This window comes from Cavia porcellus, unplaced genomic scaffold, assembly GCF_034190915.1.
Source record: "Cavia porcellus strain 051 isolate PalLab524CR breed Dunkin Hartley unplaced genomic scaffold, mCavPor4.1 scaffold_12, whole genome shotgun sequence".
NCBI classification, from domain to species: Eukaryota; Metazoa; Chordata; class Mammalia; order Rodentia; family Caviidae; genus Cavia; species Cavia porcellus.
In genome coordinates, this window is record NW_026947495.1 from 4863996 (window position 1) to 4880554 (window position 16559).

The following is a 16559-nucleotide window of genomic DNA, read 5'->3' on the forward strand; positions in this document are numbered from 1 at the left end:
TAAAACAAAAAAATTCTGGGAATGCATCTCTGCGATCAGTGGTAGTGTTCTGCCACAGAACAAAACAAAACAAAACTAAAGCGCAACACAGTCCGGAAATGTAAACACTGTTTATTTATTAACTTGGAAACCAAAACTTATCTATCCTACTTCAGAATGCTCACTTGTACCAGATGTCACATGCTCTTGTGCCACTTGGCAAGTGCAACACAGTGATTATCAGCAATGTGGCACTGCAGCCACCTACATATGTGTGCACCGGGGAAGATTGGTGTGATTGTTACTGAGTGGGCATGTCAACTTTCTTGTTTAATTCCTAACCTCGGGCTTGTGTGATTTCATAAAATAATTTAATAAATGAAAGTATAAAAATAAAGGAAGTTTTGCCATGTCTACACATTATCTACGTTGTGGGCTTTTATGTGTGACTTAAAATAATTCGTTTTAACTCAGGATAGCCCAGGCAAACCAGAAGATTGGAGAGTGTGACCTCTAGTATAGAGATTGCCGATAAATAATCCATCAGAAGATAAGAGCACAGTTTGCTCTGGGGCTTCAGCTCTTTGTAAACTGTGCTCTGGATTTCTAATTCCCTCTGTAGCTTTGCCTTTTTACACTGTGTTGTCTCTTTCCTGTTTGAAGTACATGAGATATTCATTTTATTACTGTGTGCTTCTGTTGGCTGAATACCAGCTCATACCTCTGACTGTGAAATTAAGGGTTTCTAACAGAGAGCAAATGTTAATTGCACTTCACGGATGACATCCTAAGTCTTTGTTTTCTTCTTTATAATGTTAATGTGGTAATCACTTTAAAATCTACAAACCCATGCAAGGGTAATGATCAACATAGAATTATTTATCATCTCATCACCCTCATATTAGCTTTTTGGCATATTTTTTGAAAATTTCATATAAGCACACACTTTTGCACATGATACGCTATACTTAATATTTTAATTATAGCACTAACTTAGATCTGGGCACTCACTTGGGTTATAACCAAACTTTGCATATTAACTAAACTATTGAGTCTAAGGCTGGTGTAATCATACCCTAAAATAACTGGTTTCAAGAAGCTATGCATGTGGTTATAGATAAGCGTCTGTATTGCGGCTCTGCCCTCTAAGTCTTCCTGAAGCTTGGGCCTGAGATTAAACACTAAAAGAGACCCAGACTATTGTACTACATAAACTTCCCATGTTGATGCTATTGAATGAAGAACAGTGTCTTGAAAGATGGAGTACCAGACTTTATTGCACCATTGTCTAAACAAACAGTTCTTTTTATTACATCTGAATTTGTAGAAGAAAACCTAAATAAGTAGATGCACCTAAGGACTTATATTATCCACTGGAAAAACTTAGAACTTTTTGGAATTTTCATCATTAGAACTTGAGGTTTCCAGGGGACACAAAAAGCAAAAAAAAAAAAAAAAAAAAAAAAAAAACCCAAGCTGTACCTTCCATGCAAATGCTACTGTAGTTGGAATGCGCTCTTTATATTCCCGAACAGAACAAAATGTTACAGAAGATAAGAGGAAAGGGCAGAGTGCTACCACTAAGGGTAGTGATGTTCTAACCATTATAATGCACATGGTTTAGGTTGGGTAAAAAGCTTAGAGTTGATTTAAAATGAAAACATCGTGTTCCCAGAAAAAAAAGGCAATTTTGCTTCAATTCTAGCTTTCTTACAGGTGAAAAAAAAAAGTAAGTTAATTTTTATTTCAATAAATAAGCATTCTCAGAGTTCAAGTAGAATTTATTTGCTACTAAATTAAACAGTGTGATAAGCGTAATTACTTTCATTAAGCTGCAGATAGTCGGTTTTTAAAATGATGCCTATGCCCAAAGGAAAAAAGAAAGGGAAAGATAATATAATATACATTTGATTGTATAGATACTTCCTTTATATGAAATTTAAGAAAGAAATCAGCTGAGCAGGTTGTTGAACCCGGAGCACAATCTGTATTCTGAGACAGAGGACATGGAGGCCATGAAGGTCTCCCAAGATACTCTTTGGGTGCACGTCCCCAGGTTCTTATGTGGTCTTTCCCTCTGAACATTTCATTAAGTTAAATTTTAAAAATTAGTCATTCCTATACATCAAGTAACATGTAAACAAATCTAATCTAAAAATGTTTAAATTTGTGCAGCTGGATTAAAAATTTCAGTTTTATTTATTTCAGAAACTTGTAAATACTTTTCCTGGTAAGACAAGAGCTTTCCTTTCTTGCCACATTTTAGAACTTCCAGGGTACAAAGAACCAGGAAGTATAAATGAGTACAAAAGCGGGTTAAGATAGAAACAGAAAAACAAACAAAACAGAACTTCTGATTATTGATAACATTTATTTGAAGGGTACAGGTAAGCCATTCCAAAAGTTCTGGCTTTATGTGATTCTTGTAGCAAGCTCAACTCAGTAGTTAATATTGTGATATGTCTAATAAACAATTTGATAGTGGTAAAAATAAATTCAAAGACAATCCTTCCTGTAAGAGGCAAAGCAGTCTGTCACACAGATGCTAGTAAAAATACACATAAGATTTTTATTTTTGTCATGCACGATTAAAACAATAATAGGTAAATTCAGATTTGGTAAAGTATGTACGACTTAAGGACATTGTTTAGCTGGTGACCAGCCGTGGAAATGGGGCACACAACAGCTCTATAATTTTTACAATACGGTTTGAGCAATAAGCAAGGGTTTTGTTCACTTTACTGTTACTGCTCCCTTCCCCACAATTTATCATTTTCCCACTAAAAATTTCTTTTTATATCTTTATCTTTGTGGTTGTGATGTTGTAAATTTTAATTAGAAAGTATTAGGCAATGGCCTAGCCCACGCTGGAGAAAATTCACAGATCGTAACCAAAACCTCTTTGCCCAGAAACCCAAGTCATTTCAAAAAGACCTACCAACACTTCACCTTAGCAGCACAGCTCTAAGCCCACCTCCAATGGAGCTTTCACTACTAAATAATCACCTGTTTTTTTAAGGATATGATTTCCTCAGCTCTCTGTGAAGTTGGAAAAGACAAAGTGCAGCCAAAAATAAGAGTTTGTGCTGCTATGGTATATATTTAAACAGTGTATATAAATAAGAAGATGTACTAACAGTATAGGGCAAAGAAATGTATGCATCTTTTTATGAGTTAGGTTTCAGAAAGTACAACCAAATGAAAAAATGTGGGGGTGGAACCCAATATAAATGCAAATCTAGAACAAAAAAGAACCACCTACAAAATTTTTTCCTTAAAAAGCACCCATTCCTAAAGAAGATGCAATCATGTAGGCTCACACACAGATTTACTACCTACCCACTGTGACCTGAGAATGGCCTCTTCCAGAATCTTTTGCCCATGGGGTTTAAAAACAAAAGCATGTCACATGAATGCTAGACATCATTTGCAATACTAAATATTTGACAAAGTTGAGATGTCGGGAATGTGTGATCCTATTTCCAAGGGTTACATTTTGGAGAATCAACATTCAGGTATTTTGAAGAATCAACATGACAAGATAATTCTTAAATATCTCAAGTGTTAAATTCATCAATCATCGTCTGCATTTATTTGCTAATGTTATTAGATGGGTGTTACTTTTCTTATGCATATATATTGAATTTGCATATCAACATATATAAACATATATATACACTTGTATATGCATATATGTGTATAATTATTTAAAATGTATGGACTGATACAAGGTACATGGGCTGCTTTTCCATTTGCAGACTTTTTAGCACTTTGCAAAAGTAGAATATCAGTGGCTCCTTAGCATTTAATGGCAGGAATACCTCCCAGTCCCTGAAGCATCCCAAGCTTCTTGGATGGAGATGCTGCCCTGGGTGGGAATTATCTCATGAATGGGCTGAAGTGAGTCAGGGGCTTTTCCCCTGACTCATGGCAGTTCTTCTCTGTGCCCAGGGTCTTTCTACAAAGAGATCCTTCCACCTCTATAGAAGGATGTAACAGGAAACCATCCTCTAGGCTTCCCAATGAACCAGTGCTTGTACCAGATCTAGCATCTGAGTCTCCGACATCATGATTGAACAAAAGGCACGGAGTGCAAGAGAATAAATACCAACTTTGGCTTTTGTTTAAACCATAGAAAGCAAACATTTACTATGTTGTTAGCTAAGAAAGATGATTCTACATTTTAGGAGTTATTTTTCTTAAATTTAATGAGCAATTTGAAGCATTTTGGGAATGTTAGATTTTACTTTCTCTACTTCATGATTTTCAAATTTTTAAAAAAATACTCCAAGATTTTTCTGGGAAATATAAAAAAAGAAAATCTTACTAAATCAGTGTTCTGACTAAAATGGGAGAAAATAGGCCTCAAAATGAACCAAGCATTATATTAGATATTTATATCAGTTTTTCTTATGTATATACTTTATATCAACCCGGTCTGCCAGATATTATTATCACCATTTTATACAGGAACAAATTAAGCTAAAGAAAACTTTTATAAAGTACTCATAAAATATGTATCCCTTATAGAAAGCATGGGTTTAAAAGTTAACCTATTTTTAACTTTGGCACCACCAAATTATAATATTTATTTTGACAGTAATTAAAATGGAAGCATATACTCTTATACCCCATGGCAGTGACATCCAAAGGCAGTCCTCTGTTTTAAGTTAAATTAACTTCAGTTATTTTTAATGATTGATTTAAAAGTGTGCAAGAGAAACTGTATCTGTTGTTTAGTCTAGGACTCCTCAGGACACTTAGAATATTGCTCTGTGTCCTGTGACTTAAACATGGAACACAAGGTGCCACTCGGGCTTCGATGTAACTTCAGGCTAAATATCACACGAGCTACACGTGTTTGCTAGGAAAACCAGTAAAGAAGCAAAGACTGCAGCCATGTTTGACCAGAGTGCACACGTGGCCAGGAAGAGCACCTTCCCGCCTGCTGCTGGCTCTGTTTGTCTGCTCTTCATTCCCTTCCCTGTTCCTTTCCCTTCCCCTTTCCTTCTTTTAATCACCCAAGGAATGTCTCCTGAATACATATGTGCCCTTTATCCATGGGAAGCCAAAACCAAGAGTGCCCAGTGTATGGCTGAAACTGTGGATAAGGAATTCTGTGTATAGTATGCTCTTCCCATCTGTACATAACCACAATAAAGTTTAATTTATAATTTAACCACACAGTGAAGAAATTAACAATTAATAAAAATTATAATGTAAATTATATTATAAATTATAAAAGTATAATATTATATACTATAATAAATATTACATCTAACTCATGAATTGTGTGTTTCTGGAATTTTCCATGTGATATTTTCAGTCTACCCTTGACCATGAGTAACTGCACAGAAGAGGGAACTGCAGGGGGACTCCCTTCCCAAGTCCTGGGCTTTATGCCAGCATCAACATGCCCTCTTGCCCACAGTCTCCTGCCTCAGTCCCTGTCCTACCTTGTTGTCTTGTCTCTGCTCTGGGAGACAGCCCTTAGTTTTTCAGCTCTTCTCCATCTGCTCTACCACAGGATCTCTGTTTCATAACTGCTGTTGTTATTTTCTTGTTCATGAACAATAGTTGTAAAGTTCATGGTTCTTTTTTTTCTCACATCACAGCCTCCCTCATGACTTTTCTCTGAATTGGGAAGGCAAATTTTGGAAAGTAGTTGTACATGGCGAAGTGATCCCTCTCCCTGCTTTCTCCATACCTTGTGGCTTGAACTGGGGCTGTGAACATTGAGTGAACCCCATGTTACGGCTTGTATTTAGATGTCCCCTTAAAGGTTCATGTGCCCACCCATAGGTGAGGCTTTGCAAGGTGATTGGATTATGGGGCCTTATAGCTGGCTTGCTGTTAGGAGGTAAGGGGTCACGACATAGAAGGCTTTTCATCTCCCCAACTCCCCTGGACTCTCTGTCTCTCTGTCTCTCTCTCTGTCTCTCTCTCTCTCTCTCTCTCTCTCTCTCTCTCTTTCTCTCTCTCTCTCTCTCTCTCTCTGAGTCTGTCTCTTTCTCTGCTTCTCTATCTGTCTGTCTGTCTCTCCCCTCACCTTCTTTCTTGTCCACTATGCCATGAGTCACGAGCCGTGAGCAGCTTTGCCCTGTGTTGAATTCAACCAACATTGACTGAAATTCTATAAACTATGAGGCAAAATAAACCTAACCTTTAAACTACAGAGGTCAGATTTGGGTCCCAGCAATGAAAAAGTAACTAAGATACTCGCTGATTCACGTATTATGGTTTTCTAAGGAGAAGCCTTGAATTTGATTCTGTTGCTCTGAGATGAGATAAAGTCACACTGCTTAACATCTACAGATACGATTTGTTTTAATAGCCTCCCTCAGAGTGACAGAAACTTCTCTGTGCTTGGCAGATACTTGTCACTGTCACTCTGCATGGTCATACCCTTCTTCAAGATTGTGCAACATACTCCTTCCTTCCTGTTTATACTGTGGTCCGGGCATCCTGTGGAGAACTGCCAAACCAAAGTGCTTTGACACTGTTACCATGCACGAAGTAAGGAATCCCAGATTCAACAGGTATAAAGTCATTTGTTGCCCTTAGATGCCACTCAAAATAACTGTTTTGCTCTTTGCTTACATGTGGTGAAATAAACATAATGGTGTAAATGCCAGTTTAGTGGTAGAGTCATGCTGTGCTGCTTCAGGTTACGGAAATTTTAAGTCTCAACCTAAGGCCATTAAGGTTAAGCTAATGTATTATGTATCCTAAACTCAGTAGGTTTAGGTTAAATAATACATAAAAAGAATTTATTTAAACTAAAAACAAAGCACTTTACGACACATTTCTTTAAGGTTATTAACATTCCAGTGGTCAATCTGACTATTTTTTTATAAATATATACAATATTGGACTTTGAACTCAGGAGCTCAACACTAAACCACACAATGAGAGTTTGTTTATTGTTTTGTTTTGCTTTGTTTCAATTTGAGGGAGCATTTAGTAGGTCACTAAATTGCCCAGGCTGGGCTAGAACTTGTGAAGTTGCTATTTCAATCTACCAGAATGCTGAGATTGCAGTTGTATCTCTTCCTGTATGTCTTAATCTTGCAGTTATTTCATAACCTCATAAATATTCACAAAAATATTATGCTATACACTAGAAGTACAACACATGTGGCGTGTATACTTAGCCCGTGTGGCTTGATATTTTCTGTGACTTTTGCGTTGAGACATGAACAGTGTTTCCTACATTTACTTGCTCCTTTTGATTATAACACATGACTGATTGCCATAAAATTCATACCAAGTAATTTGGAGACTGATACATGCACATATAGAAAAGGAGAGTTGTAGTATAAAAGTTCAATAACATAGATGTTTTTCAACGAAATCTAGAAATTGTTCTACAGTGAAAACAAGACCAATAATTTACAACACAACACAGAAGAAAATAAACAGAGACCAATATCAGCACATATAAATTTCAAATAAGAAAATACTATTTCCCCTATTTAACGTGGTCATAGAAACTATGATTCTAATTAACTAAAGTAAAAAACCCTTGGTTAACATTCTGACTTGACCACTAAGTAACTATTTAATTTTCTTGATATGTCTCTGAATCAGTTTCTTTACATAAAAATGATAGTGGTGGGCAAAGGATTTAGCTCAGCAGCATAAATCCTACCTGGCAAGTACAAAGTTAAAAGTTTGATCCCCAGTAACAGAAAAAAGAGTGATAGTGATAATATGTATTTCAAAGTCTTTGCTATGTATTAAATGAGATTGTATTGCACAGAAAATATTCATAATAATGTGTGGCACAGAGCAAAAATGTTTTTATTTTATTGTTTTGCTTTTTTAAGCTATTTAACTACAGATCCACTTCCAACTTCAAACAAATGGTTGTTGTTATGAAAATGAGTTACTATTTTCATAAAAATGCCCAAATAGTTCACATCTCATCTCCTGAAGAAAGGTAATCATCAGGACTGCCAAAAATTCAGAATTCAGAAACTGCACTTTTCCATCATGATGGCCTTTTGTCAAAAGCTGTGTTTTTATTAAACTTTTCACCAGTTTCAAGAGTTCTCCAGTATTATCAAGAACAATTTAAGCTTTCCTGTAATTCTTTCGAAGGAAGACGTAATGTTAACAAGATTACCAAATACCACTTTGGTGGCCTTGAAAACTCATTTTCCTTGCGATTAAAAATATTTATCTTTAGTTATAACACAAACCTGAGAAGTATAGATGAAGTTGCATATATTTATGCTGAAGTGCTATGCATCGTGTCATATCAGACCATTTAGATTCATTTGAATTAACAAATATATGCACAATCCTTAATTACAGGTCCTGAAATAACAGCCCACATTTTTCATTTGCTTCTGGATTAATAAAAGTTAATTAAGATCTTCTTTAAAATTCCTTGGGTAAATTGATCATTAATTTTGAATCTTAAATCACGTTAATGTTTAATAAAAATTCTTAGATGATTTTATTAAATCTGTATGACTAACTGATTCCTTTTCCCTCTCACGTGGGCAATGTGGGCAGTATGAAGTGAAACGTTGCCTTCTGATCTTGTCAGAGGAAGAAAGTAACAGAAGGAACTGTCAAAGACACAGTGGTAAGCAAACCACTCAGGACCCTTCTGTCTTTCAGGAATTATTCCTATTCCCCATTCTTTTCTTCCAAATAATTTTCCTAGTCTTAAAAAAAAAAGGCACAATGGAAAACAACACAAATTTAAAAACAGTTAATTTTACTGTTTGTGTTTGTAGGTCTGGGTGAATGTCTGAAGCATGTCTGGAGAGTGGAAAGTTGGAAGACTTAGCTGGTGCCTGCCAGGAGCAGTCAGACTAACAATGACACTGAGGTACCTCTGAGCATCAGCCCCAAATTAGCCTTTATGGTAGATTTTCGACAAGTTGACAGAAGCTCTCATTGGGCCAGGAAAAGGCCATTGGAAAAGCTTACCATCAGTCTAAAACATTAATGCCATAGTTTCAATTTCATCTCTTGAAAATTGGGTCAGTGTGATAAATTTCAGTGTTTGAAGTTTACATTTTTTTAAAAGATATTTTCTCATTTTGAAGACTTTCTGAAATAATTTACTACATTTATCATTCTAGAAATTTCTTCAGAATCTCAGGGAGATTTTTACCTGACTGTAAGTACAAATATTGAATAAAATATGAACTTACTTATCTGAATCCTTTTAGACAAAAAATCTTAACATATTCCATAGCTTTCTAAGAATCCATATCTGTAAGATTTTTCTTTTTTATCATTCACCCTTTATTATTTTTATAATCATTTATTTCTTTTTCAAGCACAAAATCTTCAAAGAAATTTCAGCTTAAAGTGAGCTAAAAACTTACATATGTACGGCTCATATGTATGGTAAGCAAACCATTCAAGACCCTTCTGTCTTTCAAGAAGATATAAATAGATAGATATAGATACAGACATAGATTTGAGAAGCAAGGCTAGTGCCAAAGAACTGTTATTTTGGTAAAGTTTTTCTTTTCCTTGTTCTTTCCAAAGCCTTTGATATTGAGTTCTATAAAGTTCTGAAAATATAAATAATTCAGTTTCTACAGGAAAATGAAAATGATGAATGAGAAAATTATAGTCTGGAAGGCAAATACATAGAGAAGACAGATCCTCCTGAATGGAGAAAGAGATGTAGCTACTGAAGATGTTGGTTACTCAGGACCCTGAGTCCGGTGAGGGACTATGCCATTTGAAATAAGCACCCATATCTAGCATGGCACATCACTGGAACTGATCAATTCACCTTCTGGCCAATTGTTTTCTTTAGCTCATAGAAGGTGATGAGCTAGAAGAAAATACTTTCTCTTGATGCAGTCTTTTAGCAGATTTCCCACTGGATCAGTCTTCTTAGGCATGAATTTGACTGCTGCTCATGGAGACGAATGCCTTAAGGATATTAGTCACCAAGTCTATCCCAGTTAACAAAATTCATAGACTATGTGTACTCCTGTAACTAGTGCAGAACATTGATCAATAAATCAATCCTAAAAGCTCATAGGACAAACAAGGAAGTTGTTTGCAGGATTTGGTTGCCTTGTATTATATTTATTCTTTATAGCATAATCTCAAATTGCATGGCAAGAATATGATTGACATATATCAAATTCATGGATTCTATCATTGTATAAGTTTGTTTAGCTGGTCTCATGAGGAAATCTTGAAATGGTGGCAGGTGTCCCTTGCATAAATCAGAAGGAATTAAACTATCTATGCTTCTACCTAGTGAATATATTAAGGTGCCTGTTTCCAGCTGCTGTGTACATCACCTGTGGGCTGTAACTAATTCCTGGACTCTTCTACTTCCACTCATGTTGCAAGAGAAAGAGGGACAAAAATTTTTGCCCACTGGAGAGACATGAAGCTCACAAAGCACTATGGGTCAAGTTGCAGCAGGAGGGATGGTAAATACATGAGAATGAGTCAGTGCTAGATTAAAACAATGAATGTAACTCATGGAAACCTCTCAAATATACATGTTGGGATGTGCTGAACAATCAACTTCAGTGGATTTGTACCAGCATGTGAAGGATTTACAGAAATGTGAACTCATGCCTAGAACACAAATGTAACTTAAATTTACAACCCTGGAATCAAGGAAGCTGCATATAGAAGCACAAACAATTGATAATAAACAAAAACCATTAGTACCCTTGAGCAATGTAAAAGATTTAATGAATTCTGGTATCATGCTGCTAGAACGAGAGGGGTTTTCTTGGCTGAATTGCTGAGAAGCAGCCCCTCTCTCTTCCTACCAGAGATTATATTGTGCAGATGAGGGTGGATTCAATTTAGCTGCCCAAGTTTGAAGACTATAGACCAAAATGGAAGGTTGTCTCTGTCTCCCAACTAGCAGTTTATGCAGTGTCCACCAATGAGTGAGTCACCCACTCACCAAAGTCAAGGTGTGCTTCTCCTTCAGGTCAGCCCTGTCTCCTGACCCTACTTCGTAGTCATCCATGCCATGACTCTTCTACCACCCCCTTCCCTCCCACAATTTAAACATTTGTAACCATGTACATTCTTTCTACAATGCCTTCAGAACTGACCACTTTTTCTTTCTGAAGTTCACGCGCCTATTACCTTTCACCGGAAACACCGCCAGAGGCTCTTAACCATCTACACGTTTCTTTCTTCAGCTCTCACTTCTCCCGTCATCAGTTTGTGTCTTGCACTTTGTCTTCCTAAATGGCACTACAGATATATCCTTCAATCAAAAAACTTCAATATTTTCCTTCCTCTTTGGATCACCATAGCACTTTAAATAATACTTAGAACATTTAATTTTTACTTTTTTTCCATTTAATTTCGCTTCTAAATAATAAACACCCAAGCAAATTTGTGGTCTATTTGAAATGTCTAAATATCTATGTCATGATTTGAGGAAAGTACTATTTTGTTGGAACTTTACTTCCCTCACTTTTTTTTAATGTCAACCTATTGCATATTCTTCTATAAAGTTCCTACTGGTTCATAAACACTAAGAGCCATGATTTTCATAGCATCTCCTCAGTGATTCCACTGATAAACACAGTAAAGTGACATTCTTTCATCAAATGTAGAAGAAAACAACTCACAACATCTTTAGACAAAAAAAAAAAAAAAAACTAGAAGTAACTGGCCCGTCATCTGACCCTGCCCATGGTCCTTTACTTAAGGTAAACAGAATATTGAAAAAGGAAGTGACTCTCTTGTGGTCCTAGGACTGGTCTGGAGATAAGTATCCCGGACTCCAGCTCAGCCCTTCTGCAATAGACTCAAGAATACAGAGGGGGATCACTCTGTGATTAGAGTAGTAAAGATGTTCTCAGTTTCCACTTCATCAGAAGAACTTGGAAGATGTTTTCCAATACAGAGGAACTGTTCAGCCTATGCAATATCAAGTGAAGGTTAAACTGTTCTGGCCCTCAAACTATTGAGTACAGACTACAGGGCAACTGTACTGAATATCATCAGATCAACAACCTGACCTACTTCCTAGAACTTACAGCTCAGCCCAGAATTCCTCTGTTGATGCAGGAAAAAAAAATGTTTAATCTGCTCTAATTACTGTAGTCATTTATCTTTAGGTAGCATAATGAATTTCCATCAAATTTAAAATAAGAATCTACTTAAATTCATTCAACATTTATTTTTATCTTACGAGGTACAGAAGTGTAGCATAGGCACATGAGGGTAGCAAAAAGAAGTCAGAGCATGTTAAGATTTTGTCTTATTTTACAAATAAATAAAAATCCTAAAAAGTTCTAGTAGAATGATTTATAGTTATTAAATATATCAACTCAATTATTAAAATTTGATGCATATTTGTAAGCCAACATAAGGAGAAACAAAGGCAATTCAAAGCAATGAAGTACACAAGGAAGGAGAAAAGATGCAACAAAATAAAAGCGTGAGTGTTCATGGTAATTACAAACATTTTCCTCAAAAAATATATAAAAAACAGACACACAAAAAGATGCAAAAGTAAAAAATTCAAGAGAAAATGAGACAAAGTGCATCAATATTGAGAAAACTAATACAATACAATTATACTAATAGCTATCAAAAAAATAATCCAACGTGAATGCAAAAATTGGATTACTTTATTTGATAAAGTTACAATACTCCAATAAATTTTAACAATAATGAATCTGGGTGCACATAACAATATACCTGAGTGATACAGAAAGCAGGTGGCATTGGGAATAGAGGTGAACAACACTCTACTTCACTGTCAAGGTAGAGACATAGCATGAATAGCCATGTCTTGCACCATGTACACAGTGATGAAGAGAATAAACAGAAAAAAATATTTCAGGGCACTGCATATTTGAGTTATGTAACTGACAAATGTATAAATATTCAATATATGCACCTAATAAAGAGAGAACATACTTTAATTTCAAAAAGACATAACCCATTCATAAATATTTGCCATTATGATTTAAATAAATTAGTAGATTCCCTTTTGTGACTGCAGCTCAATAGAACTACATATTTGAAACAAGAAGAAGATAATCTCCTTTCTAAATAAATAAATAAGTGCACATCCTACAGTATTTTAGAACACTTTTCATAATGGGTAGTTTACCACAATTCACTCAGAAATATTTTTAAGAACAATGAGATTGCAGGATATAAAATCTAAGCATTATGACAAAAACTGTACCCATATGAAGTTTCATAGACATTCATTCATTTATTATAAAAAAAAAAACAGGGAACTCTTATGTGTTAACATAACTGGATAGGATGCCAAAATGTCATATTTTCACTATAGAAAGTATGCAAATTGCAAGAGTTACATACAAGAAAATAAGGATCGTTTACAATCTTTCATTATGAGTTGTTTCCTTCCAAGAATGCTAAATAGTGGATAGTGAATCAGGCCAAATTGTGTGATTTCTCCACATTTTAGGACTGCTCTTGCCAATGTCATTAGAGACTCTTGAAGAAGACTCGAAATATCCTCATTCAGTAAATTCAGTTTTGCATGTGAGTGTGCAAAGGTACTGTATATGTGTGCACAGGTTCTCTCTCTCCCTCCCACCCCCCGTGTGTGTGTGTGTGTGTGTGTGTGTGTGTGTGTATCTGCATGTGTTATGGTGGAACAACAAACAAAATGAAAGTTCTCATACTTCTTTATCAAAAATACTGCTTTCCTGTTAAAATGATCTTTTTCCTAACAAAGTGTTTTGTTTCAACTGATTTTCCAGAAAGATTTCAGTGACATGCAAATCTGATAAAAAGATATGCTCTTTGAAACACAATAATGAAAACAATGAGGGAGAACATATCTAAAAAAAAAAAAAAAAAAAAAAAAAAAAAAAAAAAAAAAAGAGTGACAGAGTGCCCTGAATCCAGTCAGAGGAAATCTGTTTAGACACAGTACAGGAGAGACGCTTTTTCTTCTGTAGTTAGCACTGACGGCATAACTACCAAACCTCTGCCGTGGCTGTATGGAAATTCTAGTCTGAACAGAAGTCCTGGGAAGGGCCAATCTCTTGCTCTTGGTAAACAGACATGCTTAGAGGCAATAAGGTCATTTTGCTCGGTGGAAGCTACCTGAGGCACCTAATTTTAAATGCCTTTCTTGTAGGGACATTGGCCCTCCCGGAGTATAAGCAGGAAAGCTAGGCTCTTCTCCCAGAAAGAATGACTAGCATGTCTATACAAGCTGAGAAATCCTATCCTGCTTGCCCTCTGAATAGAGCCCAATGCCCCAAGATAAAGGAAATGCATTCTGTAATCTGATAGGCTTGTTACTCAGTATTCCGCCAAGAACAACGCCTTCCCTTCGCATAGTGTCAGAGTTCAGGCGCATGCGCTCCGACCTTAGCGATTCAAGCACACAAAGTAAGGAAAAAGCAACAAAGAAAAGCACCTCTAGACATTTGGTGTAACATGACAAGGAATGACATGAATCGTCCCGGCAAACTTGCAGAAGAGAGCTTGCCTGACTTCTGCAGACACTTTATTGGAGGTCTTTGGGCTTAATTGGTAGGATCAGAGCATAAATATAGAAATCTAAAATTAGATTACTCTAATTACTGTTCTTCTCTCTCACTCTGCTGCAAGCTCACTGCAGAGCCCCTTGCAATCCCCCACACCAGTCATGGATCTGGGCAGCTGATGCTTGATAAATATTTTTCAAAATGAAGAAAGCTTTTGTAAATGGACCTACATGTTTGGAATTTAGGATAAAGACGATCTCAAATGGAAAAGAAATGCTAAATATGCAAGTCACTAATATGCAACATACAATTTACAAAGCACTTTTATATAATTTATTATCTTTCAAATGAAATTTGTGTTCATTCTTATTTTCCCATGAACCAACCAAGGCTCAGAATCTTTAATTCATGGAAGGCAGTATGCCTGCATCCATGTCTTTGTAGAAAATGAATCAGGTTATAAATAATATTTCACGATAGGGTTTGAAATACATGGTACACAGAAGTAAAAAAAGAAGGATAGAAATCAAATCTATTTTGCAAAAACCATAGAAGCACCTTTGAAAATATCTTCAAATTGAAGATTTCCTTAGACAAAATATAGATGCAAAATTATTGCGAGTACACACATGCATACATTTATATACATTTATCAGATATAATCAATTACACATTTTTGTATCAAAATTTCTGCTTTTAAGGATTTAACAAAAATAATTCAGCAGTTAAAGGGACTGAGCTGGAGGATAAGGCAGAGAACTGAACAGGAGAAACATGTATTCAGCACTTGAGAGCCCCCAAGATCTTTAAGATTAAAGAGTAAAGTTTTTTCCTAAATGATAGAAGGTAAAATCAAGACACGACCCATAAAATCAAAGATACATATGGCTTCTGAAAGATAGAACAGAATCCCTAGAAAAGGCAAACTTACTTTATGCTTATAAAAACTGATCAGTGGTTTCCTGGGAGTAAATGTGGGTTTGACCTGGAAGGATTTTCTGAAGCTGGGGACAGTCATGGAAATAGCATGCACAAGAGTGCATACCTTTATAACTATAAAAGAGAATTAGATGACCAAGAAACAAAGTTAAAACAAAAGGTCAACTTCTATGCCTCTGAAACTTGACTGCAAATGTACTCTGTATACTCACTTCTATCGTAGGGAATTTTTATACAGAAGAGAGTATAAAGTAGGGATACTGCGTGGCCTTGGAATTATTTTAAAGAAGAGGCCCTAACATGGAGAGTGTTTACCCATGTCTTGTCCGTGGGAAAAGAATCATATCTAACAACAAGTGACCCTCCTAGTGGAGTCAGACCCTTAAGGGCATTGTAGGCAAGATGTTTTTTGTTTGCTAACATCTAATAGTTAATTCACATGACTTCTTGTTATTAAAATCCCAAGCATAACATAAGATTCACAGAATAAAAACATATACCATTTGGAGTTCTGGGGGTATGGGAGCCCCTCAACATTCATAGCTTTCAAATAAAAATCAGTGCTTTGAATCTGTATGTCAGTCTCTCCTTGATTTGTAATGTGCTAATGGAATCAAATCTCTGAGCCTTAGGTACTGAAACCAAATTTTAGACCAAGGCAATTAAACTTTACTTCTCTGTGCATCTTCTATCACACTTCTTTTGGAAAATAAAAACAATTTCTATGATTATAAAGCCAGCTATTTATAATAAAGGGGATCTCACTAACCATATGGCCATTTCTTTTGTTCAGTGTGTGAATGAGTTTCTCCATAGAAATATGATCTGAAAAGTAAGTCTGATGTTCTTCATGGAATATGTGCTGAGAATCTTTCATCTACATTACTATAAAATTTTCTATGAAGCTGACATTGTCTCAGAATGGATTTTTTTTTCTTTGTCTTTTTCCTTTTTTTTATCCATACCGGGATCGAACTCACGACTGCCTGCTTGCAAGGCAGGCGCTTATGCCGCTGAGCTAAATCCCCAGTCCCCTGAGAATGGATTTTAATATTTCAGAAAAGAGAAGTTGAATTCTTCTTGCAGATTGGTGTGGGATAAAAAAAAAAAAAAAACCAGAAATAAATCAGGAGCAAGAAAAACAAAACAAAACTGAAACTATGTATCTGAATGCATAGTCAT